Source organism: Cervus elaphus, chromosome 4 (assembly GCF_910594005.1).
Source record: "Cervus elaphus chromosome 4, mCerEla1.1, whole genome shotgun sequence".
In the NCBI taxonomy this organism is placed as follows: Eukaryota; Metazoa; Chordata; class Mammalia; order Artiodactyla; family Cervidae; genus Cervus; species Cervus elaphus.
Window position 1 is genome coordinate 39701990 of NC_057818.1, and position 27096 is coordinate 39729085.

Consider the following 27096-nt stretch of genomic DNA (forward strand, 5'->3'; position numbering starts at 1 on the left):
CAGACATACTATCTTCTTTTTGTGAAACTGCCCTTCAGAATCCTTCATCCTTCATTTAATAATTAATCCAAGCTCCAGTTTACAATGGTAAATATCTGGGATGCATTATGCTAAATTATGTTAAATCCATTTAACAAATATTGCTGATTATGACAGACAATGGCTAGATGTTGGAGATTAAAAAAAGAAAAAGGCACAGTCCTTGTGATCAGAGAAACTTACATTCTACTTGAAAAAACAGCTAAGAAAATCTGGCAACTACAATACTATTTGCTAAGAACCATACCTCTAGACGAGGTGTCAACTGAAAATTATTTTGCCCACAGTCATTTGGCAATGACTGAAGACTTTTGGGTTGTTATGACTGGAGAAGATGCTACTAGCATATATAGTAGGCATCCAGAGATGCTAACATCCTACAATGAATAGGATCATGCCTCTGCCCCAAACAAAAAAATATCTAGCCCAAAATGTCAAGTGTCAAGATTAGAAACCTACTTTACTGAAAAGACATGTAATCTACCCAGGGATGTTACAGAATTCTTTCTAAGGGAAGGAAGGAAAAGCCCAAGCCAAGTCCTGAAGGACAAACAAAATTCATAAAGTAAAAACATGGTGTGACTATCTTGTGCAGAGGGAGTGATGCATCTAAAATCCAGGTACCAGAGAGAACAAGAAGTTTTATGAGAAACACAAGTTCAACACAGTTGAAGTATGACATTAATTACATTTTATGCCACCTGTCTCATAATCCTAAACTGAAAACGTCAATTCAAAAATCAGAAGATGTCAGCTGCTACAGTAGGTTCTGTGCTGCCTAGATCCATACGGTATCCTTGTTCTGAAGGCATTCATAACCAGAGATAGATGGGAAGCAGAAAGACAGGCAGAAAAAAGAGCAACTAGGGCTGTCATTTACTCTACCAGGCACTTGCCCAAGATCAGCCAGCAACTAAGTGGTAAGAGTTCAGAATAAAATCTAAGTGCATCTGAATTCAAAATCTAAATTATCAATCATGATAGGGATAGACGATAGTTATACAAGTAGTTGTAGAAGTCCCAGCTCAGTTCAGTCGCTCAGTCGTGTCCAACTCTTTGTGACCCCGTGAATCGCAGCACGCCAGGCCTCCCTGTCCCTCACCAACTCCCGGAGTTTACTCAAACTCATGTCCATCGAGTCGGTGATGCCATTCAGCCATCTCATCCTCTGTCGTCCCCTTCTCCTCCTGCCCCCAATCCCTCCCAGCATCAAGGTCTTTTCCAATGAGTCGACTCTTCGCATCAGGTGGCCAAAGTATTGGAGTTTCAGTCCTTCCAGTGAACACCCAGGACTGATCTCCTTTAAGATGGACTGGTTGGATCTCCTTGCAGTCCAAGGGACTCTCAAGAGTCTTCTCCAGCACCACAGTTCAAAAGCATCAATTCTTCGGCGCTTTCTTCACAGTCCAACTCTCACATCCATACATGACCACTGGAAAAACCATAGCCTTGACTAGACGGACCTTTGTTGGCAAAATAATGTCTCTGCTTTTTAATACGCTATCTAGGTTGGTCCTAACTTTCCTTCCAAGGAGTAAGCGTCTTTTAATTTCATGGCTGCAATCACCATCTGCAGTGATTTTGGAGCCCAAGAAAATAAAGTCTGACACTGTTTCCCCATCTATTTCCCATGAAGTGATGGGACCAGATACCATGATCTTAGCTTTCTGAATGTTGAGCTTCAAGCCAACTTTTTCAATCTCCTCTTTCACTTTCATCAAGAGGTTTTTTAGTTCCTCTTCACTTTCTGCCATAAGGGTGGTGTCATCTGCATATCTGAGGTTGTTGATATTTCTCCCCGAAATCCTGATTCTAGCTTGTGCTTCTTCCAGCCCAGTGTTTCTCATGAAGTCACAGCAGGGGACTATAAATAGAGAAGGAAACCTAGGAAACTCTAGGAGGCCACTGTAAGTTAAAGAAAGCTATTGGAGCAGTGTTCAATGAAACAGGCTTGTTTAATTATAAAACTATAAACAAAACCACAAGATATGCCCCAGGCCATTGTTGTTCAGTTGTTCAGAGTCATGTCTGACTGTTTGTGACCCCATGGACTGCAGCACGCCAGGCTTCCCTGTCCTTCACCAACTCCAGGAGCTTTCTCAAACTCACGTCCATTGAGTTGGTGACGCCATCCGGCCATCTCATCCTCTGTCATCCTCTTCCCCTCCTGCCTTCAACCTTTCCCAGTATCAGGGTCTCTTCTAATGAGCCAGCTCTTTGCATCAGGTGGCCAAAGTATTGGAGCTGCAGCATCAGTCCTTCCAATGAATATTCAGGGTTGATTGCCTTTGGGACTGACTGATTTGCTCACCCTCCTGTCCAAGGGACTCTCAAGAGCCTTCTCCAACACCACAGTTTGAAAGCATCAACTCTTCGGTGAAGACGACAACATCAGAAGTAGACAGCTGATCCAAGATCTGGATCTGATTCGTATGGTTGTTCATAACGTTTTCTTCCTGGTTTTTTGGACTTTTACACATGAATCAAATGTTTTTCTATCATGGGCATGATCTGAAGCACATTTTATAAATCAATCATATTGTTGGGTTGTGGTCAATTACCTGCATCCAGTACCTCTAGTTTACTTTGGTGGGTTTCTCCCTCCAAGGCTCTGATTGGCTGGCTCTTACAAAGTTTATTTTAGAAGAAAGGAATTATAGCTCTCTCTGGGCTACTACTGATAATCATTAGGTAAGACCAACTCATTTTGCCAAACAAACATACTTATTCCGACCCTGGCCATAAATATGAATTTTCCCTTAAGGTTACTCAAGCTCAACAAGAGCAACAGGCTAAATCCTAGTTTAAAAAGATAAAGTAAACTCTAAACTATTAAGAGGGATGCTTCCTCAGTTATGGGATGGGTTTATCTGGCTAATACCAGGCTATGATCGTTTATCCTAAAGGCCACCCTTATGCTGAAACCAATTAAATCATACCAAAGATAATCAACCTAATAGCACTAGAAAATTAGGCTGGGTGTCTTACGAAAACTGCCAATGTACCATTTCTCGTAAAAGACAGTGAGTGATATGCAACAGATTGCATCAGAAGACCAGAAATACACTGGCTGGCACTTAACAGAACTAAATGGCTTTGTGGATCCAATCTATGACCCCGGCTTCTACCAGACTGTCTAGGAAAGTGTACTTCAGGACTCCCTTGGGTTCAAGGCCACTTATGTACAAACTTAGATATGACTCCAGCAAATTTACCATCAATACAAACTTGATGGACCAAGAGATCACTATTTCACTGGTATAATCACTTAGCAGCTATTTTTGCACCTTCCATAGGACTGGAAAATGTTATTTCTCACATTGAAGCCTTACCAAAATTCAAACAAAGGCATTAAATGATTAATGCAACCAGGCTATTAGCCCACGAAACTCTGAGGTCTCTGCGATAAGAAAAGCTGTCTTACAAAATCGTATGGCCCTTAATATCCTTACGGCGGAAACAGTCAGACGTTATTTTCTTGGGCTCCAAAATCACTGCAGATGGTGATTGCAGCCATGAAATTAAAAGACGCTTACTCCTTGGAAGGAAAGTTAGGACCAACCTAGACAGCATATTAAAAAGCAGAGACATTACTTTGCCAACAAAGGTCCGTCTAGTCAAGGCTATGGTTTTTCCAGTGGTCATGTATGGATGTGAGAGTTGGACTGTGAAGAAAGCGCCGAAGAATTGATGCTTTTGAACTGTGGTGCTGGAGAAGACTCTTGAGAGTCCCTTGGACTGCAAGGAGATCCAACCAGTCCATCTTAAAGGAGATCAGTCCTGGGTGTTCACTGGAAGGACTGAAACTCCAATACTTTGGCCACCTGATGCGAAGAGTCGACTCATTGGAAAAGACCTTGATGCTGGGAGGGATTGGGGGCAGGAGGAGAAGGGGACGACAGAGGATGAGATGGCTGAATGGCATCACCGACTCGATGGACATGAGTTTGAGTAAACTCCGGGAGTTGGTGAGGGACAGGGAGGCCTGGCGTGCTGCGATTCACGGGGTCACAAAGAGTTGGACACGACTGAGCGACTGAACTGATCCTTACAGCATCTCAAGGGGGCACCTGTGCTATAATTCAAACTGAATGCTGTGTTTGTATACTAGATGAATCCTCTAATGGGTGCTGTTTCAGGAAGATGATTTGGTTCTGAAAGCTCACGGCTTAAATCCCTATCTGAAATTTTAACCATGTTCAGTTCAGTAGCTCATCCAACCATCTCACCCTCTGTCATCCCCTTCTCCTCCCGCCTTCAATCTTTCCCAGCAATAGGATCTTTTCAAATGAGTCAGCTCTTCACATCAGGTGGCCAAAGTACTGGAGTTTTAGCTTCAGCATCAGTCCTTCCAATGAATATTCAGGACTGATTTCCTTTAGGATGGACTGGTTGGATCTCCTTGTGGTCCAAAGGACTCTCAAGAGTCTTCTCCAACACCACAGTTCAAAAGCATCAATTCTTCAGCACTCAGCTTTCTTTATAGTCCAACTCTCACATCCACACATAACTACTGGAAAAATCATAGCTTTGATTAGATGGACCTTTGTTGGCAAAGTAATGTCTCTGCTTTTTAATATGCTGTCTAGGTTGGTCATAGCTTTTCCTCCAAGGAGTAAGTGTCTTTTAATTTCATGGCTGCAATCACCATCTGCAGTGATTTTGGAGCCCCCCAAAATAAAGTCTCTCACTGTTTTCATTGTTTTCCCACCTATTTCCCATGAAGTGATGGGACCAGATGCCATGATTTTAGTTTTCTGAATGTTGAGCTTTTAGCCAACTTTTTCACTCTCCTCTTTCACTTTCATCAAGAGGCTCCTTAGTTCTGCCTCACTTTCTGCCACAAGGGTGGTGTCATCTGCATATGTGAGGTTACTGATATCTCTCCCAGCAATCTTGATTCCAGCTTGTGCTTCATCCAGCCCAGCGTTTCTCATGATGTACTCTGCATATAAGTTAAATAAGCAGAGTGACAATACACACCCTTGACATACTCCTTTCCCGATGTGGAACCAGTCTGTTCTTCCATGTCCAGTTCTAACTGTTTTTCCTGACCTGCATACAGGTTTCTCAAGAGGCAGGTCAGGCGGTCTAGTATTACCATCTCTTTCAGAATTTTCCAGAGTTTGTTGTGGTCCACACAGTCAAAGGCTTTGGCACAGTCAATAAAGCAGAAGTAGATGTTTTTCTGGAACTCTCTTCATTTTTCGATGATCCAACGGATGCTGGCAATTTGATCTCTGGTTCCTCTGCCTTTTCTAAATCCAGCTTGAACATCTGGAAGTTCACAGTTCATGTACTACTGAAGCCTGGCCTGGACAATCTTGAGCATTACTTTAGTAGCGTGTGAGATGAGTGCAACTGTGTGGCAGTTTTGAGTTTCTTTGTTTGGCACTGCTTTTCTTTGGGACTGGAATGAAAACTGACCTTTTCCAGTCCTGTGGCCACTGCTGGGTTTTCCAAATTTGCTGACATATCAAGTGCAGCATTTTCACAGCATCATCTTTTAGGATCTGAAATAGCTCAACTGGAATTCCTTCACCTCCACTAGCTTTGTTCATAGTGATGCTTCCTAAGGCCCAGGACTTCACATTCCAGGATGTCTGGCTCTAGATGAGTGACCACACCATCATGATTATCTGGGTCATGAAGATCTTTTTTGTACAGTTTTTTTGGTATAGTTTCATGCAAAAATGGGCAAAATAAAGGACAGAAACGGTGTGGACATAACAGAAGCTGAAGAGATTAAGGAGAGGTGCCAAGAATACAGAGAAGAACTATTACCATGGGGAGGTGCTAGGAAATTAAAATACCTCCTGCCGTATCAATAAACAAGAAATGTCATGGCCATCAGCGATTTCTGGCCTCCAAATGTGAATGAGGGCTCCCAAAACTGCCATCCAACAGATGCTGCCAACCCCCATGGTGACTGCTAAGCAGGGGATGGGGGATGTTGATGCAAAAAAGCAGCCATCTGCCACTCCTTCAGGTGAACAAGGAAAACAGAATTTGGCCCTGGGTAGATGAGGTGCATATGGAAGGAATGAATTCAGTGCATCCACAGGCTTGCCTCTTCCCATACACAGAATGCAAAACTCAACTTGATAAACTCATCTTTGATGTTCAAACTGCCTGCTCCCTTTGTTACAAACTTGTTCACAGCCTCATTTCCCCTCCTGCTGCCTTAGAACAGTCTCTCAGAACTGAGGTGCTGTCTCCTGGACTGCAGTTCTCATTTTATCCCAAACAAAACTTAATGGGCAACTCTCAAGTTGTGCGTATTTTTTAGTCAACACCTATATGTAAACTCTTTTCAAATCTAAGGAATTTGGACTAACACTAAAACCAAATCTACCTCAGAAAGATGTAATTTGGAATTTCTATCAAAAGACAAGTAATATAAATAAATTCATTTGCCTCCTTAGAAAAGTAAAATGTTAACTCCTCAGCAAACATTATCAGAACAGGTATCTAAAGTGGCTAGACACTGAAAGACACCACCCAAAGAGACAGGTAATAAAGGGTAGCTTTTGTAACATGGAGAAACTCTGGAGGGTATAAGGACACCTTTACTTCATATATTTATCAAAGATGGGTCAACATCCACAAATGTTAGTTTGGGACCATGCTCAAACAGCTTGGGAACAAAAGGAACCCAACCAATCACACAAATAGGGACTTAGTTGCTAAAATTCTCTGAAAGAGGAACTGAATGTTTTATGCTACAAATATAAATCCAACATTGTGAAGGAAGTTGAAAATACCAAAAAGGTGTCTATATTTCACAGTGTCTCTTTTGGCTGGGAATGTAAGGAGAGACTTTCTCTCCCCACATAACCCTACTGTAAACCTACTACAGAAAGTAGATAAAAATAAACCTAAATTACTAATCTTATGATTCAGGAATAACATTTTTCAGATTTACAAAAGTAAAATCATAAGGCCCCTTTGAAGGAGTCTAAGAATTAGGGTACAAGCTAGAAACACACAGTATCCACACCTGGTTAAAGTGAGGAGAATTCAATAAAGATACTACTTACTAAGGTGTGGGTAATGTTTAAAGAAAAGAACAAAGGATAATGAATTGCCCCAGAACCATATATACACCTAGGCCTGAATGGGCAAGATGAAGAAGTGGAACCTGGGCAGGGTAGCTATCCAGAAAGGGCCACCAGCAAAGATTTACACTGGTGGAGGCACAGAGAATTTGCACCCGTCATTCTCCTGCAGGTCCATCTGTCCCTTAACTGGAAGCCAGGAAGCAAAGGGGCCCACACACACAGTACACATGAATGAGCCTCCAGGGATATAGATCAGAGGGAAGAAAAAAGTATGTGGCTTTGGAGGAGGGAAGAGAAGATATCCAGCCAAAGACTTGATTTTTACACAAGACCAAAGAAGCCAGAAACTAGATCTAACAAAGCAACCTCTGGTTCACACTGTACTAAGACTTGTTAATCAAGCTAGAAAACTTAAGCTAAATGGTGTTTCTACGATAATAAAGGAACATAATTTAAGTTATTACAATACAATCTCTAAAGTCCCTTTCAACCCTAAGGTTCTGCAAGACACTAAATATTCTACTGTACTGAAACAGGCCAAAAGGCATCAATAATCAAGATTAACCCTCAAGACAGCTCTTGAAAATCTTACTTCTTGAAAGAAACATAATTTGTACACCCATGTTCATATCAGCATTATTCATTTTAGCTAAGAAGTGGAAACAATCTGTCCAATGAAAGATGAATGGATAAACAAATTTATATATATATATGTGTGTGTGTGTGTATATACACATACACAGTGAAGTACTAATATTAATATAGTCCAATAGTCCATGTTGTAGCACATCAAAGAACTTTCTTCCACTTAAGGTTAAATAATATTCTATTCATCTATCAGTATTCCAACAGTATTAGCCTATTAGTATTTAATAATATCCATGTCTTTAATAGTAAATATACACATATACCTTGCTAAGTCACTTCAGTCGTGTCCGACTCTGTGCGACCCCATCCCTGGGATTCTCCAGGCAAGAATACTGGAGTGGGTTGCCATTTCCTTCTCCAATGCATAAAAGTGAAAAGTGAAAGTGAAGTCACTCAGCCATGTCCAACTCTTCGCGACCCCATAGGCTGCAGCCTACCAGGCTCCTCCGTCCATGGGATTTTCCAGGCAAGAGTACTGGAGTGGGGTGCCATTGCCTTCTCCGACACATACCTTAGGATCATGCAAATTCTATTCCTGGACATATACCCCCAAGGAAATTTGTACAGAAGCCATGAAGACACAGGTATATGGATTCTGTGGTAGTGAGGTGGACGAATGCCAAGTCTCCATTACAAAATGAAAGATAAAATGTAACACAAACATGACAGAATACCATCCAGCCAACAGAATTAATGAACTAGCTATATATACTTATAGCAACGTGAATAGTCCTTAAAAGCAGAAGGAAAAAAGTAAAGAACAATTCCTTTCACTGAATGAAGCTATAAATCCTGAAAAGCATATATGGAGCAGCTTTTTGAAGATTCTGAAAAGTAAGTAATAGAAGTTGGATAGAGACCAAATTTGATACACCAATAAAGTGGCAGTGAGTTTATCATTTTTTCCCTCTATTTCCTAGATGCAAGGCAGTCTGAAACCAGAAGTGAGCACTGACACAGGAAAAGTACGAACAGCAAGAGAAGCTCAACTCTCTAGTCCTGTCTTGAGAAGCCAGAAAGAGGATCCCTGGTGTGGACAGACTGAGTGAAATACACCAAATCAGTAAAGTCAACTCACAGAAAAAACAATCAACGTACATCAATGCTGAGATTATACAGTTGCTGGAATTGACAAAGGCTTTAAAGCAGCTACTATAAAAATATTTCAACAATTCAACTACACTTCAATAAAAAATAAATTTAAAAAACATTGCAACAATTAAGGGCAAATACTCTTGAAATGAATGACTAGAAAATCTCAGTAAAGAAACAAACAAATAAAAAAAAAAATCAAGAGGAAACAATTTTTTTTTTTTTTTTGGCCCTCTATGCACCTTGCGAGATCTTAGTTCCTTGACCAGAGATCAAACCCAGCCCCTAAACCCAGGTCCTGGCAGTGAAAGCACCAAGTCAGAAGCACTGGATCACCAGAGAATTCCTGAGGAAACAAACTTTAGAACTGAAAAATACAATAATCAAAAGAGGGGCTTCCCTAGTGGCTCAGTGGTAAAGAATCTGTTTGTCAATGCAGGAAACATGGGTTTGATCCCTGACCTGGGAAGATCCCATATACCACATAGGAACTAAACCTGTGCACCACAACTATTGAGCCTGTGCTTTAGAGCTGGGGAACTGCAACTACTGAAGCCTATATGCTCTAGAGCCTGTGCTCCACAACAAGAGAAGCCACCTCAATGAGAAGTTCGCACACAGCAACAAAAGAGTAGCCCCTGCCTGCCTCAATTTGGGAAAAGCCAACACAGCATCAAAGGCCCAGCACAGGCAAAAATAAATAAAATCTGTTTTTAAAAAATGTTAAAAACTCATCCCATTGGAAAAGAAAAAAAAAACTCATTCTATGGGCTGGATGAAAAAAAAAGTGAAGTCGCTCAGTCGTGTCTGACTCTTTGCGACCCCGTGGACTGTAGCCCACCAGGCTCCTCCGTCCATGGGATTCTCAAGGTAAGAACACTGGAGTGGGTTGCCGTTTCCTTCTCCAGGGGATCTTCCCAACCCAGGGATCGAACCCAGGTCTCCCGCATTGCAGGCAGACGCTTTAACCTCTGAGCCACCAGGGAAGCTATATGGGCTGGATAGCAGAAAGGAAATGACAATGGAAAGTGCCAATGCACTTGAACATAGATCAATACTAAGTATTCAATCTGAAAAAGAGATTTAAAAAAAAACACTGAAAAAAGTGATCAAAGTCTCAGATATCTGTAGAAACATTAAAGTGTCTAATATTGCATTGTCAGAATCTCAGAAGGATGGGAGAAACAGTTTGGTACCCAAAAACTTTTGGAAAAATATTGGGTGAAAACTCTCCAAATTTAGCAAAATAAATAAATCTACAGACTAAAAAACTCAGAGAGCTCTGAATAATCCCAAAGAAACATATGCTCAGAATCACCTTAATCAAACTGCTTATAACTAAAGACAAATTTTTAAAATTCTGAAAGCAGCCCAAGAAAAACACATTACCTATAGATCATCTATTCAAATAATAAGACTTCCCATCAGAAACCACAGAGGCGAAAAGGAAGTATGACCAGAAAAGAACTGTCAACCCAGAATTCTATACCCAGTGAAAATACCCTTCAGAAATACAGGGGAAATGAGTCATTCTCCAGTTTTCCCAGGTGGTTCAGTGGTAAAGAATCTACCTCCCAGTGCAGGAGACACAGGAGATGCAACTTCCACCCCTGAGTCAGGAATACCCTCTGGAGGAGGAAATGGCAACCCACTCCAGTATTCTTGCTGGGAAACTCCCATGGACAAAGGAGCCTGGTAGGCTACAGTCCATGAGGTCGCAAACAGTCAGACACTACTCAGCACACACACAAGTCACTCTCAGATGAGGGAACATTAATAAGAAAACTTGGAACACTAAAATAAAGGAAGAAACGGCAAATATTTATATCTTACATTACAGAAATGGCAGATATCTGGGTAAATACAATAGATGATTGTTCTCTTGAGTCTCTTAAAATGTATTTGACAGTTAAAAGCAAAACTAATAACACTGATGGGTTTTTTTCCCAACACATGTAAACATAATACATAAGATAACCACAACATAACAGTATAAATGGGGAGGGAGCAAGGTAAAGGGAACTACATGATATTTCTATTACTATATTCCACAAGAAGTGATAAAATACTAAGTAGATTGTGAAAAGTTAAGTATGTCCACTATAATTCCTAGATTGACCAGTAAAACATATTATATCAAAAAAAGACTAAAAAGCTGGACAGATTTTAAACTTGACTAAACTGCTCAAATAACCCAAGATAAGGCATGCAAGCAGAAAGAGAAATGAAAAACAGAAAACAATAATAAAGTGGTAGACCTAAATTCAAATATACTAACAATTACATAAGTAGAAATTATCTAAACATGACAATTTTAAAAAGAGGTTGTCAGAAATGTAACTATGTATGGTGACAGATGTTAACTAGGCTTACCAGATGGTTCAAAAAATGATCAAACTATATACTGCCAAGATTAAATTCACATCAATAACGCAGGAAGGTTAAAAGTATGAAAAAAAGTATATCATGCAAACAGTAGTCAAAAGAAAGCTGAAAGTTGTACCTTTCAACCCCTCCACCCATTTCATTACAAATTTCCAGTTATAAAATACTGTAAATGAGTCATGGGATGTTATGTACAATGTGGTATAGTGACTATGATTAATACTGTATTACATATTTTGAACTGTGGGGTTGTAGAAGACTCTTGAGAGTCCCTTGGACAGCAAGGAGATCAAACCAGTCAATCCTAAAGGAAATTAACCCTGAATATTCATTGGAAGGACTGATGCTGAAGCTCCAATATTTTGGCCACCTGATGCAAAGAGCTAACTCACTGGAAAAGATCCTGATCCTGGGAAAGATTGACGGCAGGAGGAGAAGGGGACAACAGAGGACGAGATGGTTGGATGGCATCACTGACTCAATGCACATGAGTTTGAGCAAGCTCTGGGAGATGGTGAAGGACAGGGAAGCCTGGCATGCTGCAGTCCATTGGGGTCGCAGAGAATCAGACACAACTGAGCAACTGAACAACAACAACAAATTACAAAGCTACTAAGAAAAAAAATTTTTTTTTTTTTTTTTTTTTCATTTTTTTGGCCCAGGTGCCGAGTATGTGGGATGTGGGATCTTAAGTTCCCTGACGAGAGATTGAACCTGCACCACCTGCAATAGAAATGCAGAGTCTTAACCACAGGATCGCCAGGGAAGTCCCAAGAGAATGGATCTTAAAAGTTCTCATCAAAAGAGGAAAAAACTGTAACTATGTATGGTGACAGATGTTAACTAGACTTACTGATGGCATCACTGACTCAATGGACATGAATTTGAGCAAACTCCGGGAGATGGGAGGACAAGGAAGCCTGGGGTCAGAAAGAGTTGGACTCGAATTAGAGACTGAACAACAACAAAAATTTAACGTGGTAATCATTTTGCAATATATACAAATATCAAAGCATTATGTTGTATACCTCAAACTAATGAAGTTATATATCAATAATACTTCAACTTTAAAAAAAAAACTGAAGGGGCTATGCTGTTAGACAAAGTAGACTTCAGCAAGAAAAACCAGGGATACAAAGGGATATTATATAATCACAGAAGGGTGAATTCACAATGAAAATGTAACAACCTAATAGCAAATGCAACCTAATAATGAATGCACAATAAAGCTTCAAAATAGAAGAAACAACAAAAGACAGATAGGACAGGACAAAGAAACAAATCCTTAACTGTAGTTGGTCACTTCCAACATACTTCCCCTTGAAATTTCTTAAATTAGCAGACAGAATATCAGCAAGAGTACAGAACTGAACACCAATAATAACCAACTATATCTCACAGACATTTACAGAACACTCCACTCAACACAGCAATGCACAGGGAACATTTATGAATGTAGACCACATCCTGGGTTACAAAACAAGCTTTAACCAATTAAACAGAACTGAAGTCACACAAGGTATATTCTTTAACTTCAATGGAAATTAATCTAAAATCAGTAATAAGAAAGATAACAGAAAATCTCCAAACACTTGTAAATTAAACACTATACTTCTAAATAATATATGTCAAAGAGGAAGTTTCAAGTGGAAATTATTTTTAAAAGTTTAAACTGCAAGAAAATGAAAGTTAAAATATAACATCAAAATGTGTGTGTGAAGCTAAAGGAGTGCTTGGGGAAATTTACAATTTTAAATGCTAGCATTAGAAAAGAAGGAAGGTATGAGAGACATTTTTTTGAGGTTGAAGCCTGGTGTCTCTCTCTTTGCCTGATAAAGCAATAAAGTTATTATTTTCTACTTCCTGCCCCACCCCCCCAAAAAAGGAAAAGAAAGGTCTCAAATTAGTAAATTAAGCTTCCACAAGTAACTGTAAAAAGAGAAAAATTAACCCAAAGCAAGCAGAAAGAAACAATTAAAAGGTAAAAATCAATGAAACTGAAAAGAGGAAAATCAATGATATCAAACACAGGTTCTTTGGAAAGAAGGATGGAAGTGGCAGGGGACACACACATTACCAGTATCAGGACTGAAAAAGAGGGATACCATTACAGGGCCTATAAATACTAAAAGGGACATTATTACTAACTTGGGCTTCCCAAATGATGCAGTGGTCAAGAGTCTGCCTACCAATGCAGGAGCTCAAGAGATGTGGGTTACAAAGAGTCCCTGGAGTAGGAAATGGCATCCCCACTCCAGTATTCTTCCCTGGAAAATTCCATGGACAGAGGAGCCTGAAGCACTACATTTCATGGGGTCAGACACAAATGAACACAAGCACACACACGTATTACTAACTTACACCTATAAATTCAACAATGAGACAAAATGGACAAATCTGTTAGAAGTGCAATTTACCAAAACTGACGCATGAAGGAACTATATTCAACATTTGTAATAACCTATAATGGAAAAGATTCTGAAAAAGTAAATATATGAATGACAATCACTTTGCAGTACATCTGAAACTAACACAACATTGTAAGTCAACTACAATAAAAAAAGAAAAGCTGGACTTCCTTGCTGGTACAGTGACTAGGAATCTGCCTACCAATGCAGGGGACATGAGTTTGATCCCTAGTCTGGAAGATTTCGCGTGCCACGGAGCAACTAAGCCAGTGCACCACCACCACTGAAGCCTGAGCACTCTAGGGCCCTTGAGTGACAACTACTGAGCCCTCAGGCGGCAGCTACTGAAGCCCAAGAGCCTAGAACCTGTCCTTCAAAACAAGAGAAGCCACCACAATGAGAAGTACATGCAGCACAACTAAAAGTAGCCCCACTCATCGCAACTAGAGAAAACCCGAGTGCAGCAATGAAGACCCAACGCAACCAAAAGGTAAAATAAGTGATTTTTAAAAAACTGACTCAAAAGAAATACAAAATATAACTGCCCCTTATACAATGACAAAAACTGAATCTAAAATTAAGAAACATTCCAAAAGAAAATCCAGGCCCAAGTGCCTTCTCTGTTAAACATTTAAGGAAATTCTATCAAACACTTAAGGAAATTTAGCACCGATATTTACATGAACTCTCACACCTCAAGGGCTTCCCAGGTGGCTCAGTTGTAAAGAATCCACCTGCCAAGCATGATCCCTGGGTCAGGAAGATCTCCTGGAGAAGGAAATGGCGACCCACTCCAGTATTCCTGCCTGGAGGAGCCTGGCGGGCTACAGTCCAAGGGGTCACAAAAGAGTAGGACACTAGACTTAGAGTCCAAAAACAACAACATACCTCAAAAGGCTGGTATGAGGATTAAATGAAAATTTGTGGATTTTAGGGCATTTCCTGGCGGTCCAACGGCTAAGACTCCACACTTTTCACTGACTAAAGCCAGAGTCAATTCCTGGTGAGGGTACTAAGATCCTGGAAGGTGGCAAAAAAATAAGTAAAACTACAGTCAACAGACCCATACCTAAAAGGTCTAATCATCTAAAGATTAGCTGATAGGTTATTAGCTAATAGCTGGTGGCCCACTAGTTCAGAATCCACCTGCCAATGCAGAGGATATGGGTTCAATCCCTGGTGCAGAAAGATCCCACATGCTGTGGGGCAACTAAGCCCACCGTGCCACAACTACTGAAGCCCGAACGCCCTAGAGCCTATGCTCCACTACAAGAGAAGCCACTGCCATGAGACACCAGTGCACTGCAACCAGAGTAGCCCCTGCTCATTGCAACTAGAGAAAGCCAGTGCACAGCAATGAAGACCCAGCGCAGCCAGAAATAAAAATTTTAAAATAAAGATTAGCTGATAAATGAACTTTTTCAAAACTGAAGACTAGGACTTCCCTGATAGTCCAGTGGTTAAGAATCTGCCTGTCAATGTAGGAGACACAGGTTCAATCCCTGGCCTGGGACGATTCCACATGCCTCGGGGCAGCTAAGCTCAAATGCCACAACTGCTAAAAAAAAAAAAAAAAAATGAAGAATACTTGAGGTACAATGTAAGTTACAGGTATACAATACATTGGCTCACAATTTTTAAAGGTTATACTCTGTTATTACATGGAATTTTAAATGTTTTGGATTAAAATTAAAAGTTAATGTATTTGCATCTTTTTTCCCTTGCTTTAACTGTTTCAACCTCATTGGAGAATTTCAGCTGTAATGAGTTTAGCTCTTCTCAAGGTTGCTGCTGCTTTTAGTCACTATGCCGTGTCTGACTCTTTTTTTTTCTCTTGACTCACTATTTCTAAGGTTCCACTGTTACTCCCACACTGTCTCGTACAGTACTTAGTACAAAGCTGTCACTTGTTTATTATGTTAATAGGAAATTTAACTAAAAATAAGTCTTTTGAGTTCCACAAACTTAAGAGAATCTAGTTTTGTTTTAGATTTAAGGAAAGGAAAATAATTTGCCAAAATATTTTGTCAACTTGAGTTCTGAGGACTTTCAACTTTCAGAAATTAGACTCCTATTCTACAAAAACTAATCATTAAGGACAATGACACTAAACCACAAGGTATTAACTATTACTTACCTTATTTAGGACATGTCCAAAATAACTACCAATATATGTAAAAATAAAAACATTAGACTCAAAGCTTATCTAATAAAAAAGGTCGATTTAATTATCATTTCAGGGTTTTTTTTTCTTTTGGCCCTGCCTTGAAGCTTGCAGTATCTTAATTCCTCGACCAGGGAGCCAACTCATGTCCCGGCAGTAAAACCACCAAGTCCTAACCTCTGAACTGCCAGGGAATTCTTCCAATTCAGGATTTGAACTTGTGTTTCCAAAGCTACCATCAACTTTGTATCCTGAGTGATTCAGAATACTAATTTTAGGAATAACCTAGAAGTTAATAAACTATTCTGGTCAAGTCACTATTTTATACATACACAAATAATTATATACAGAAAAAAAATATGTAAACACATGTGAATACACTTAAATGTTACCATATACTAATACTGCCCAATAACCTAATTTAAAACTGTCATTTGATTCAGAGCTTATTCTAAACTCATTTTGTACCTCAAGATTTTTACTGCCATTCATCCACTCAAACATTTTTGAGTGCTAGTCAATCAAGTAAGGCTTCCCAGGCAGTTCAGTGGTAAAGAAACTGCTGGCCAATGCAGGAGACTCAGGTTTGATCCCCAAGTCCAGAAGCTCCCCTGGAGTAATAAATGGCAACCCACTCTAGTCTTCTTGCCCGGAGGAGCCTGGCAGGCTACAGTCCATGGAGTCCCAAAGAGTCGGATACAACTGAGCACGCACATATGCACATTCTATCAAGTACTGTGCCAAGCAGATAGAGACAACAGACATTTAAGTAATACCCTAGTGTTTTAAGGAGTTCACAGTTTAATGAAGATAAGTGACACAAAAACAACTATAAGACACATAAACACCTATAACATAAACCTTATAGGGATTTCCCTGGTGGTCCAGCGGTTAAGAATCCACCTGCCAATGCAGGGGATACAGGTCCAATCCCTGGTCTGGTTGGGAAGATTCCACGTGCCTTGAGGCAACTAGGCCTCTACACCACAACTACTGAGCCCATGCACTCCACAACAAGAGAAGCCACCACAACGAGAAGCCCATGCACTGCAACGAAGACCAAGTGCAGCCAAAAATTAATTTTTAAAAAAGGGAAACTATAAATCTCCTAAAAGGATTATGAACTAGTGATTGTGAAATTACTTCTCAGTATTTTAATTACATCACCATTATGTCACACATTGGTCAGCAACCTCATGTTCTCTTCTGGGCTCTTTCAAATCCTTCATTTTACCCCAGTCCTTAAAGTTGGAACAACAAACTGATCTAGTCCTTCTTTTATCACCCAGCTTCAGGAGCCTTTTAAAACTGGATAAACTCTCCATTCTGAATAAGGAAAAGTGTAAAACCATGGACTGGGCCATTCCTCATGTCACCCTTGGAGAGAGAAGGGAGAGACTGCTGCAGCTCAGAACAGCTTCCCAAATTAGTGAAGCTGCCCAGAGACAGTAATCCTGAAAACTTTAAAGTGTCTAAAAAGTAGCAAAACAGACCATTAAGTCCCAAGAAACCAACTTGAGAGTCTTGTAGCTCCAAAAGAACCAAACTGGGAAAGGAGGCAACAGTCTATAGTACACAGAATACCATTTTTTTAGTATATAGGAAAACTGTATTTGAAATGTATTATTTTATTTATCCTGAACACCTCTTTCTTATAAGGGATATGAACAGATTCAGGTATCATTTAGGCACTGCAGATATGAATAAGTGACATAAAAGTACAAACAAGCTAGAAGACATTTCCACAATACAGCCCAATTCTTAAAACCATCTCACGTACAGAAACGTCAAGTTTACTGTATTTTCAAACTGTACTCAAATCATCAGTGACCAAACTAATCAAGATTAAAAATTTAATAAAAGACCACAAAACCAGCTATCATGTATAACTCACAAGAAAAGTACAGACTTCAGAATTCAGAGACCATCAAGATTTTCCGGAAGGAGCTATAAATATTGAAATGCGTAAGACTTTATGACAGTAACTTTATCTTGTTTCTCAATAAAAGTAATATAAAAAGCAATACAAAAAATTCGTTGGACATACTTTCACAAAGAGTTTCTCTTAAGGCTTATTTTTACAAAGTTGTAATCACAGACTCCAATCACTAGTGAATTTTATCACTTAACATCATATCTGCTACAGTCTTCAGTATTATACTTTAATGGCTGCCTAATAGTACATTGAGTAATCATTTTTAATAATTTCCCAACCTTTTTTATATTTGCCATATAAATGCTGAAATTAGTATTCATGTGTATACTACTTTTTCTGTATTTTAAATTATCTCATTAGACTATACTCTCTTCTAGTTTCCTTTTTAAATCAGGATAGACTTTGTGTCATTGGGACTTAATTGTGATTTTAAAGGAAAAGTGAAAGTCGCTCAGTCCTGTCAGACTCTCTGCGACCCCACAGACTACACAGTTATGGAAATCTCCAGGCCAGAATACTGGAGTGGGTAGCCTTTCCCTTCTCCAGGGGATCTTCCCAACCCAGGGATCGAACCCAGGTCTCCCACATCACAGGTGGATTCTTTACCAGCTGAGGCACCAGGGAAAACCAAGAAAACTTGAGTGGGTAGCCTATCCCTTCTCCAGCGCATCTTCTGACCCAAGAATTGAAGTGGGGTCTCCTGAATTGCAGGCGGATTCTTTTACCAGCTGAATTATCAGGGAAATTATTTTAAAGGAATGAGTCGGGGATTTTTTTTTTTTATTATTATTTTAAAGGAATAGAGTCGGGGATTCCGGGGCTCCCAATCATTGAGACTCCAGAGGCGAAGGAAGACAGGAAGAAGGAAAACAATCTGGACAGAACAATAACACTACTTTAAAAATTAGAAGACTTAGGAAACTGGGTGACTTTAAAATGTAATACTAACATCAAGGTTTCAAAATAATCTTTTATCCTCGAATAAAAGGATATTACTAAGTCCTCCTATCCCAGAAGATGGGGTTCCGAGAAAGCTGTAAAAACAAAATTTCCGGTGGAAATTTCTCCTAAGTACAGGAATCAAAAAGGTTACTATTTGCGCGGGGCGGGGGTTGGGGGGGCGACGACGACACATATATTAACTATTACTTTACTAAACGAATACATAATGGGGGAATAAACGAAACAAGATTGGCCAGAAAATAATCGTTGAAGAATCTGGGTGGAATTCATTAGTCTTTACCTTTGCTTTAAATTTTCATAATAAAAAGTTTTAAAAACTAATGAATACGCTAGCATAATAGAAAAACTATGACCAGCTCTTAATTCCAACTTTACTGCTACAAAGAGTGAAAGTGACTCTCTTTCCTATTACCTAATTATTAAACGGGCGCTCTTGGGTCCCGATCCTTGTAAAACCTTATGCAGGTCGAGTTTCCAGTCCTCTCACCTGCAGCCACCGCTGAAGGGGAGCAATGAGAACTGAAAGAGGAGGGGCGCAAGGACAGGACCACAGGCTCCTCAAAAGACCGCTCATCAGACAAGAAGGGGTCGGCGAAAGGCGTCAAAGGTCGCGTTTTGCTTCCGCTAAAGAAAAAGGCAATTTCGCCCAGGGGCCCCAGGTACGCTCCCTGGAGGCCGCGCCGCCCAGGGGAGGCTGCCCGGCTCGGACGCAGACTCCCCCGGGCACCAGGGACACAACCAAACCGAAGTCTCTTGGGCCAGAAGAGATGGGGTGAGGGGAGTGGCCGAGAGCGCCGACCCGGCCCTGTCCGCGTCGGGTGACAAAGCCCAGGCCGCGGCAGTTCCACCCCGGGGTAGAGACGGCTAGAAGCAGGGACAAGAAAGTTTGGTGGTGTCATGCATCCACGACTAGCGGTCTCCAAGCTGCTCGCGGCCCTGCCACGCCCCCGAGCCTGGCCTTCGGCGGCCTTCCGCGCCGCAGCCCCTCCGGCCCGACCTCCGGCCTGACCAGGATCATTCCGTTTCTCCTCACCTGCCACCTCAGAGTCGCCCAAATCCCGGGCTAGGGACTTCTAAACCCGAAACGCAGTGTGGGGAAGAAAACAAAGACGCACGACCCTGAAAAAGCCCACTCACCTGGCCAAATCCGGACGTGAAAACGGCTGAGACGCACTTGGAAACCAAGACTCAGCATCCAAAATGGCGGCTCTCTCTGCCTCAGCACATCGAGCACAGGCGGAGGGATCCGCGACCTAGTTAGCCACGCCCTCTTTCCAGGGATTGGCTGCGCGTCCGCCGCTCCTGGGACTCATGCCCTGAGGGCCTCAGGGCTCCTCTGCCCAGATTCCTACGGAGCCGGCGCAGCCGGGGACTACTTCCCGCGGCGGAGGCATGGGAGGAGAGCGCAGACTCGTCACGCCTCAGAATCACCTGCTGGGGCGCGCCCTGGGTCTCGCAGGTCACTCCCTGGGCGTGGGGAGGCTAGCAGCTGAGGCTTGTTTCCGAGTCCGCGCCAAGTACTTTGTTCGGGATTGTTCCAGTCCGTGGAAAAACCGGCTTCAGCACGGCCTTCCAAACTCCGGAGTTAAGTCTCCTGCTGTCGTCCCTCGCTTGACTTCACTCGCCATGGGGACATTCCTCCTGCGTCTTGGTTCATTTCGTCAAATGACCTGCTAAGCAGGTTTCCACTCTTCTCTGGCAGCTGACGACTCTTTTTCCGGCTCTTCGCCCTCCTTCCTTAGTCGTCCACCCTCTCTCCTACCCACTTTGATACTCCTGCCCCGCTTTTAAACCCAATCTGATTGCTCTTTCAAACAGAATACCGACAGTCTTTTATTTAAATAAGATGTTTCCTCAGCAGCACATTCTCTGGGAATTTACCTTATCTCTGTATTCAGAGAAAACTTTTTCTTTTAGTTATCTTTGTGCTTAACTTGAAAACCATTCTCTCTGATTAACGTTAGAAGGGGTTTCCTAAGCACTTGGCTTCTAGAAGGATGTAATCCTGCCCCCTGCTGTACTGGGTGCATCTACCTAGACCAAAATTGTGGTTTGCTAAATTGTGATGAGGTAATCTGACAAAGCTGGAACTAAGAGTAACCATATGAGGTTCATATGAATTTATAAGTAATGTGTCTCTATAACTACTTCCAGTATTTCTAAATTAGAAGCAGCTTTCAGAACCTCAGTATAGAGTGCGTGGTTCTTTTTAAAATGTATGTTCTTTTTAAAATGTATGGATTTTTGTTGTTGATAAATGCATGCATATATGAATTGAGTCCATTCTGCAATAAAGCAATAGCATCTAAAAAAAGGGGGGGGGGGAGCAAATTGCTCGGATCTAAAAAGGCTTAGAAACACAGCAACCACATGTTACATGGACCTTGTTTAGATAGCTTGAAACCAATTTATAGTCTTTTATGGGCTTCCCTGGTGACTCGACGGTAAAGAATCTGCCTGCAATGCAGGAGACATGAGTTAGATCCCTGAGTTGGGAAGTTCCCCTGGAGAAAGGAATGGCAACCCACTCCAGAAGAGCCTGGCAGGCTACAGTCCGTGGACTCACAAAGAGTCAAGACTGCAGGATTCCAGTTATTTGAGGAATTTAAAGAGGTCGGCTCAAGACGAAGGTAGAATGGTGTGGGAAGGGAGAGTGGCGAGTTGCTGTTTAATGAGTACAGAATTTCAGTTTGGGACGATGAAACCGTTCTGGTGATGGATGGTGGTGATGGCTACACAACCGTGAATGTACTTAATGCCACTGAACTGTACAACTAAAAATTGTTAAAATGGTAGCTTTTATGTGTATTTTACCACAGTAAAAAATGTTCATTGTAAAAATTTTCAAATGACATCAGTGTCATGGGAGAGAATTAAATAATATACTAGTGAATTAAATGGAAAATGTGGCATCTACAAGAAGACTGACTTTTTTACAGAAAGAGGGCTAAGAGAGACAATAACCAAATGAAATGCATAAAGTTCAGTTGGATCCAGATTAGAAAAAAAGAATACATATTTGGGGAAACAACTTGGGAAATTTGAATATGTACCAGATATTAGATATTATGGAATTATTGTTAATTTTCCTTGGTATAATCACGTCACTGAGTGGAGAATGCCCTTATTCTTAGAAGATATGTGCTGAACTGTGTAGAACTGAAGGATCATGGTATCTACAACTTAACCTTCATATAGTTCAGAAAACGGAAAGTGTGTGTGCACAACTAGGCTAATATATGTCTTAATGGAAATTATTAGGTTTTCCCCCAGAAACTACCAGACTAAGCTCTCAGCAATAAGTATATATAAAAATAAACATACATGTATGTAACACACACACACACACACACACACACACACACACACATATATATATATTTGGATGTGCCACATGGTATGTGGGGACCTTAGTTCCCCAACCAGGGATTGAAACTGCACCCACAGTCTTAACCATTGGACCACCAGGGAAGCCCAAGTATATTCTGATTCTGTTCTGCATTTAGTTTAAAAACAGAATAAAATGGACTGTTTTCAATACTCCCGTTTTTTTAAGGACAGAAATATGTTTATTGTTTTACTAGTTTGAGAATATATATGTAAAGTAAACTGAAAGGCCTATGCACACTCTCCATGCCATTGTTAGTTTTTGGACTATATTATTCCAAAATTTTATTTATTTAAAATTTAACACAAATAGGATAACAATATACACTCCATATTCAGTACACTTGGGCTTCCCTTGTGGCTCAGCTGATAAAGAATCAGCCTGCATTGTGGGAAACTTAGGTTTGATCCCTGGGTTGGGAAGATCTCCTGGAGAAAGGAAAGGCTACCACTCCCATATTCTGGCCTGGAGAATTCCATGGACTGTATACAGTCCATGGGGTTGCAGAGTCGGACACCACTGAGCAACTTTCACTTCACTTCTTCAGTAAACTTGCTTTTATCTTTAAGATGGAAAGATCTTTATTCCTTACTGGATTGATATGCAAGGTTGTAAAGTACTTGAAATCACTTTTTTTTTAACTTATTTTATATTGGAGTATAGTTGATTAGAGGGCTTCTTAGGTGCCGCAGTGGTCAAAGATGCCTGCCAGTGCAGGAGACCTGGGTTCAAATCCTGGGTCAGGAAAATCCCCTGGAGTAGGAAATGGCAACCTGCCCCGGGATTCTTGTCTGGAAAATCCTATGGACAGAGGAGCCTGGCGGGCTACAGTCCATGGGGTCGCAAAGAGTTGGACATGACTGAGCGACTAAGCACACACATAGTTGATTTACCATGTTGTATTAGCTTCAAGTGTACAGCAAAGTGATTGAGCCATACAAACACATGTATCTATTCTTTTTCAAATTCTTTCCCATTTAACTTATGACACAATATTAAGTAAACCTGCTTTTTATACTTAATATATTCTGCATATCTTTTTATATCAATGCATATCAATCCATATTATCTTTAATAACGGAAGCAGGTGTATCATTATTTAGCCAATCTTTTACTGCTATTTTGGTAGGTTCCAACATTCCAATAGATGCCATTATGGATATCCTTCTAAAAATATCTATGCATACTTTCAGGTTATTTCTTTTTTTTTTTTTAAACAAGCTCTGGCCAGTTTTAAAAAATATGGAACGCTTCACGAATTTGCGTGTCATCCTTGCAAAGGGGCCATGCTAATCTTCTCTGTATCGTTCCAATTTTAGTATATGTGCTGCCGAAGCGAGCACCAGATTATTTCTTAAGGACGCAGTCCCTTAAGTGGCATTGCAAGGTTAGAGAGTATGCATGTTTGAAATTTGGATACCCATGTTATTTATGGGTTGAATTATGTCTCCCCACCAATACATGTGTTGAAGTTCTAACCCCCAGTATCTCAAAATGTGACTTTACGTGGAGATAGGGTCTTCACAGAGGTGGTCAAGTTAAAATGAGTTCATTAGGGTGGGCCCTAATCCAGTATGACTTGTGATCGCTAAAGAAGGGTAAAATGTGGAGACAGACACATGTATGGGAAGAAAACCACGTGAAGATGAAGGCAGAGACTGGCAGAAGAGTCTATGCATGGAGCAACACCCACGACGGCCAGCAAACCACCAGAAGCTAGGAGAGAGGCCTGGAACAGTTTCTTCCTCACAGCCCTCAAAAGGATCTAACCCTACTAACAGTCTGATCTAGACCGTCCAGCCTCCAGAACTATGAGACAATAAATGGCTGTTGTTTAAAGCACCCAGTTTGTGGTACTTTGTTATGGCAGCACATGCAATCTAGCATAACCCAGTGCCAGACTGCACTCCAAAAAGGTTCCATGACTGGACCTAGGGTCCAGCTTCTCCTCCTCTCCAACTGCGGGCATTAACCTTTCTCATCCTTTGGAAGCCAAGAAGTTATGTTAATTGGCACATCTTTGAAAATGAGTAAGACTGACTGTCTTGTAAACAGCACTCATGAGAGTCTTTTTACCATTTTCCTAAATTAATTTTAAAATAATTTTTTAAATGCATAAACATGGCAGACCACACACACACACACACAGCTGAAAAAGATGGACAGCAAAAATTAAGTCTCTCTGACCCTTAGTCCTTCAGTCTCCTGACTCTAGAAGTAACCATTGTTACCAGATTCTTGTGCCTTTGAGCATGTTGCTTAATCTCTCTATGCTTCAGGTTCTTCATATGTAAAATGGGAATAATATCACCTACATTAATAAAGTTGTTATGAGAATTAAATGTGTCAGTTATAAACAGCTCTTAGAATAGTGTCTGACAATGTTAATGCTATTGAAGTCCTTCCAGTGATATTATCTGTAAGGCCATATACATAAATATGACTTTTGTTTTTAAACATGTAATAGCATACCATACTTTCTATGGTTGTCCCTCGGTATCAGTGGATTGGTTCCAGGAACCTCAAGGACACCAAAATCTCAAGTCCCTTGCATAAAGTGCTGTAGTATTAATATTTTCACATACCACCTATGATCCTCCATGCACGCATGCTCAGTCACATCTGACTCTTTGCAAGTCCACGGACTGTAGCCTGCCAGGCTCTTCTGTCCATGGGATTCTTGAGATAGGAATACCTGAGCGGGTTGCCAATTCCTGCTCCAGGGGATCTTCTCAACCCGGGGATCAAACCCGTGTCTCCCTCACACTGCAGGTGGGTTCTTTACCACTGAGTCACCAGGGAAGCCTCACACAGTCTTCCTATCTACTCCAAATCATCTCTAGATTTACTTGTAATACCCAATACAATGTAAATTCTATGTAAATAGTTGCCAGTGAGCTGAAAACTCAATTTTTGCTTTTTGATACTTTCTGCAATTTTTCTTCACAATTGTTTCAAGCCAAGGTTGATTGGCACCATGGATGAAGAACTCTTGGGTATGGAGAGCTGACCTCATACTGTAACTTGTTTAGTACTATAGCTTGCTTTAAGATACATATCTCAGAGATTGCACCATAGCAGCAGTTAGCAATAACTCTGATTCTTTTAAAGAGCTGCATAATATTCCATTGTATGGGAAGCATATATTTTAAGCACTGCTCTATTGATGGGTGTTTACATTATTTCTAATATTTTGCCTGTATAAACAAGGCTGCAATGCCTAAATATTTGCTTGTGTGGATTGTACAAATTGGGTAAATTCCCAGAAGCAGAAGAACTGGGTCAAAGTGTAGATATATTTTTAATGCTGATAGATATTGCCAAATCACCCTACAAAGAGGAAGTGTCGATCTACACCATCACCACCAATGTGTTGAGAGTTTCTATTTCCCCATGCCATCAGTAATAATGTGTTTACATAACTTTTGGAATCCTTGACATTATTGCACCCTTGAACAAACCATAACAGTAAAGATGAGTGAAAAGTGTCATCAAGTCACTGTCTTGCTAAAAAATGATATGCTTCACTTAGAAAAATTGCTTCTAACTCAGCACTTTCTTGGATTCAGCAATTATCACCTGTGTCCTGTCCTGTCTAATTACTTAGGTCCTATATCAATGTGAATTGTACCACACCTGCCAATTATTCAAAACAGTATCTCTATCCCTGGCGGACTAGACCAGTTTTGATCAAAGCTAAACATAATCCAAAAAAACAAAATGATTCACACTGTTTCACTTGAAAATCCTGCTTTGCTGTTAGGATAAAAATTAACACATAACATTTCTTTGGTTAACTAACCAGTAATTCTATTTTATGTATATATTATAACTAGTGGCTGTAACTAAAACTTGATATAGTTGATATAGTACTTGAAGAGTCTTACAAGCTTGTAAGACAAAATATCAGGCCTGTTTTTGTACACCCCTTCCAGCTAAGAATGGTTTTTACAGTGTTAAGAGACTGTGGGAAAAAAAAAAACAAAAAAAACAGGACTTCCCTCTCTGTCCAGTGGTTGAGAATTTGCCTGCTAGTGCAGGGGACATGGGTTCAATACTTGATCCAGAAAGATGCCACATGCAGCTAGGCAACTAAACTCATGCTCCACAACTATTGCAGAGAAGGCAATGGCACCCCACTCCAGTACTCTTGCCTGGAAAATCCCATGGACGGAGGAGCCTGGTAGGCTGCAGTCCATGGGGTCGCTAAGAGTGGGACACGACTGAGCGACTTCACTTTCACTTTTCACTTTCATGCACTGGAGAAGGAAATGGCAACCCATTCCACTGTTCTTGCCTGGAGGATCCCAGGGACGGGGGAGCCTGGTGGGCTGCCGTCTATGGGGTTGCACAGAGTCGGACACGACTGAAGCGACTTAGCAGCAGCAGGAGCAGCCACAACTATTGAACCTGTCTTCTAGAGCCCAGGAGCTACAACTACTGAAGCCTGCACCCTAGAGCCCGTGCTCTGCAATAAGAGAAGCCACAAGGAGAAGCCTGTGCACTGAATGAAGAGCAGCCCCTGCTCCCTGCAACTGGAGAAAGCCTGCACAAAGCAACAGAGTCCAAGCACAGCCATAAATAAATAAACAAATAAATCTTAAAAGGGAGGGGGGGGAATAATATGTGACAGAACCCTTATATTGCCCACAAAGCCTATTTGTAAACTTTACAGAAAAATTTTGCTGAGTGCTAGGGCTTCCCTGGTGACTCAGCTGGTAAAGAATCCACCTGTAATGCAGGAGACCTGGGTTTGATCCCTGGGTTGGGAGGATCCCCTGGAGAAGGGAACGGATACCTACTCCAGTATTCTGGCCTGGAGAATTCCATGGACTGTACAGTCTGTGGGGTTGCGAAGAGTTGGACATGACTGAGCGACTTTCACACACAACAGAAGAAGGGCTTCCCAGGGACACTAGTGGTAAAGACCCTGACACAAGAGACCCGAGTTCCATCCCTGGGTCGGGAAGATCCCCTGGAGGAGGGCAGAGCAACCCACTCCAGTATTCTTG

The 27096-nt window shown here is 41.0% G+C and overlaps 1 protein-coding gene and 1 non-coding gene across 8 annotated transcripts in view; both read right to left on the reverse strand.

Moving 5' to 3' along the window:
• The window catches only part of IST1 (IST1 factor associated with ESCRT-III), a 38816-nt gene extending 18830 nt beyond the window's left edge, over positions 1-19986 (reverse strand). For 3 of the 7 annotated variants that reach the window (XM_043898983.1, XM_043898981.1, XM_043898977.1), the window contains exon 1: positions 19834-19985. The gene's annotated coding sequence lies outside the window, so the exon portion shown is untranslated. Of the gene's footprint in view, positions 1-14521; positions 14869-19833 lie in introns of those variants that run through there. The other 4 variants (XM_043898980.1, XM_043898984.1, XM_043898979.1 and 1 more) reach the window with 4 other exon arrangements.
• A 3334-nt stretch (positions 19987-23320) lies between these two features.
• Positions 23321-23427, reverse strand: LOC122692901. The gene has a single exon (XR_006340715.1). It is a non-coding gene; the product is annotated as a U6 spliceosomal RNA (small nuclear RNA).
• Between the last annotated feature and the right edge of the window lie 3669 nt (positions 23428-27096).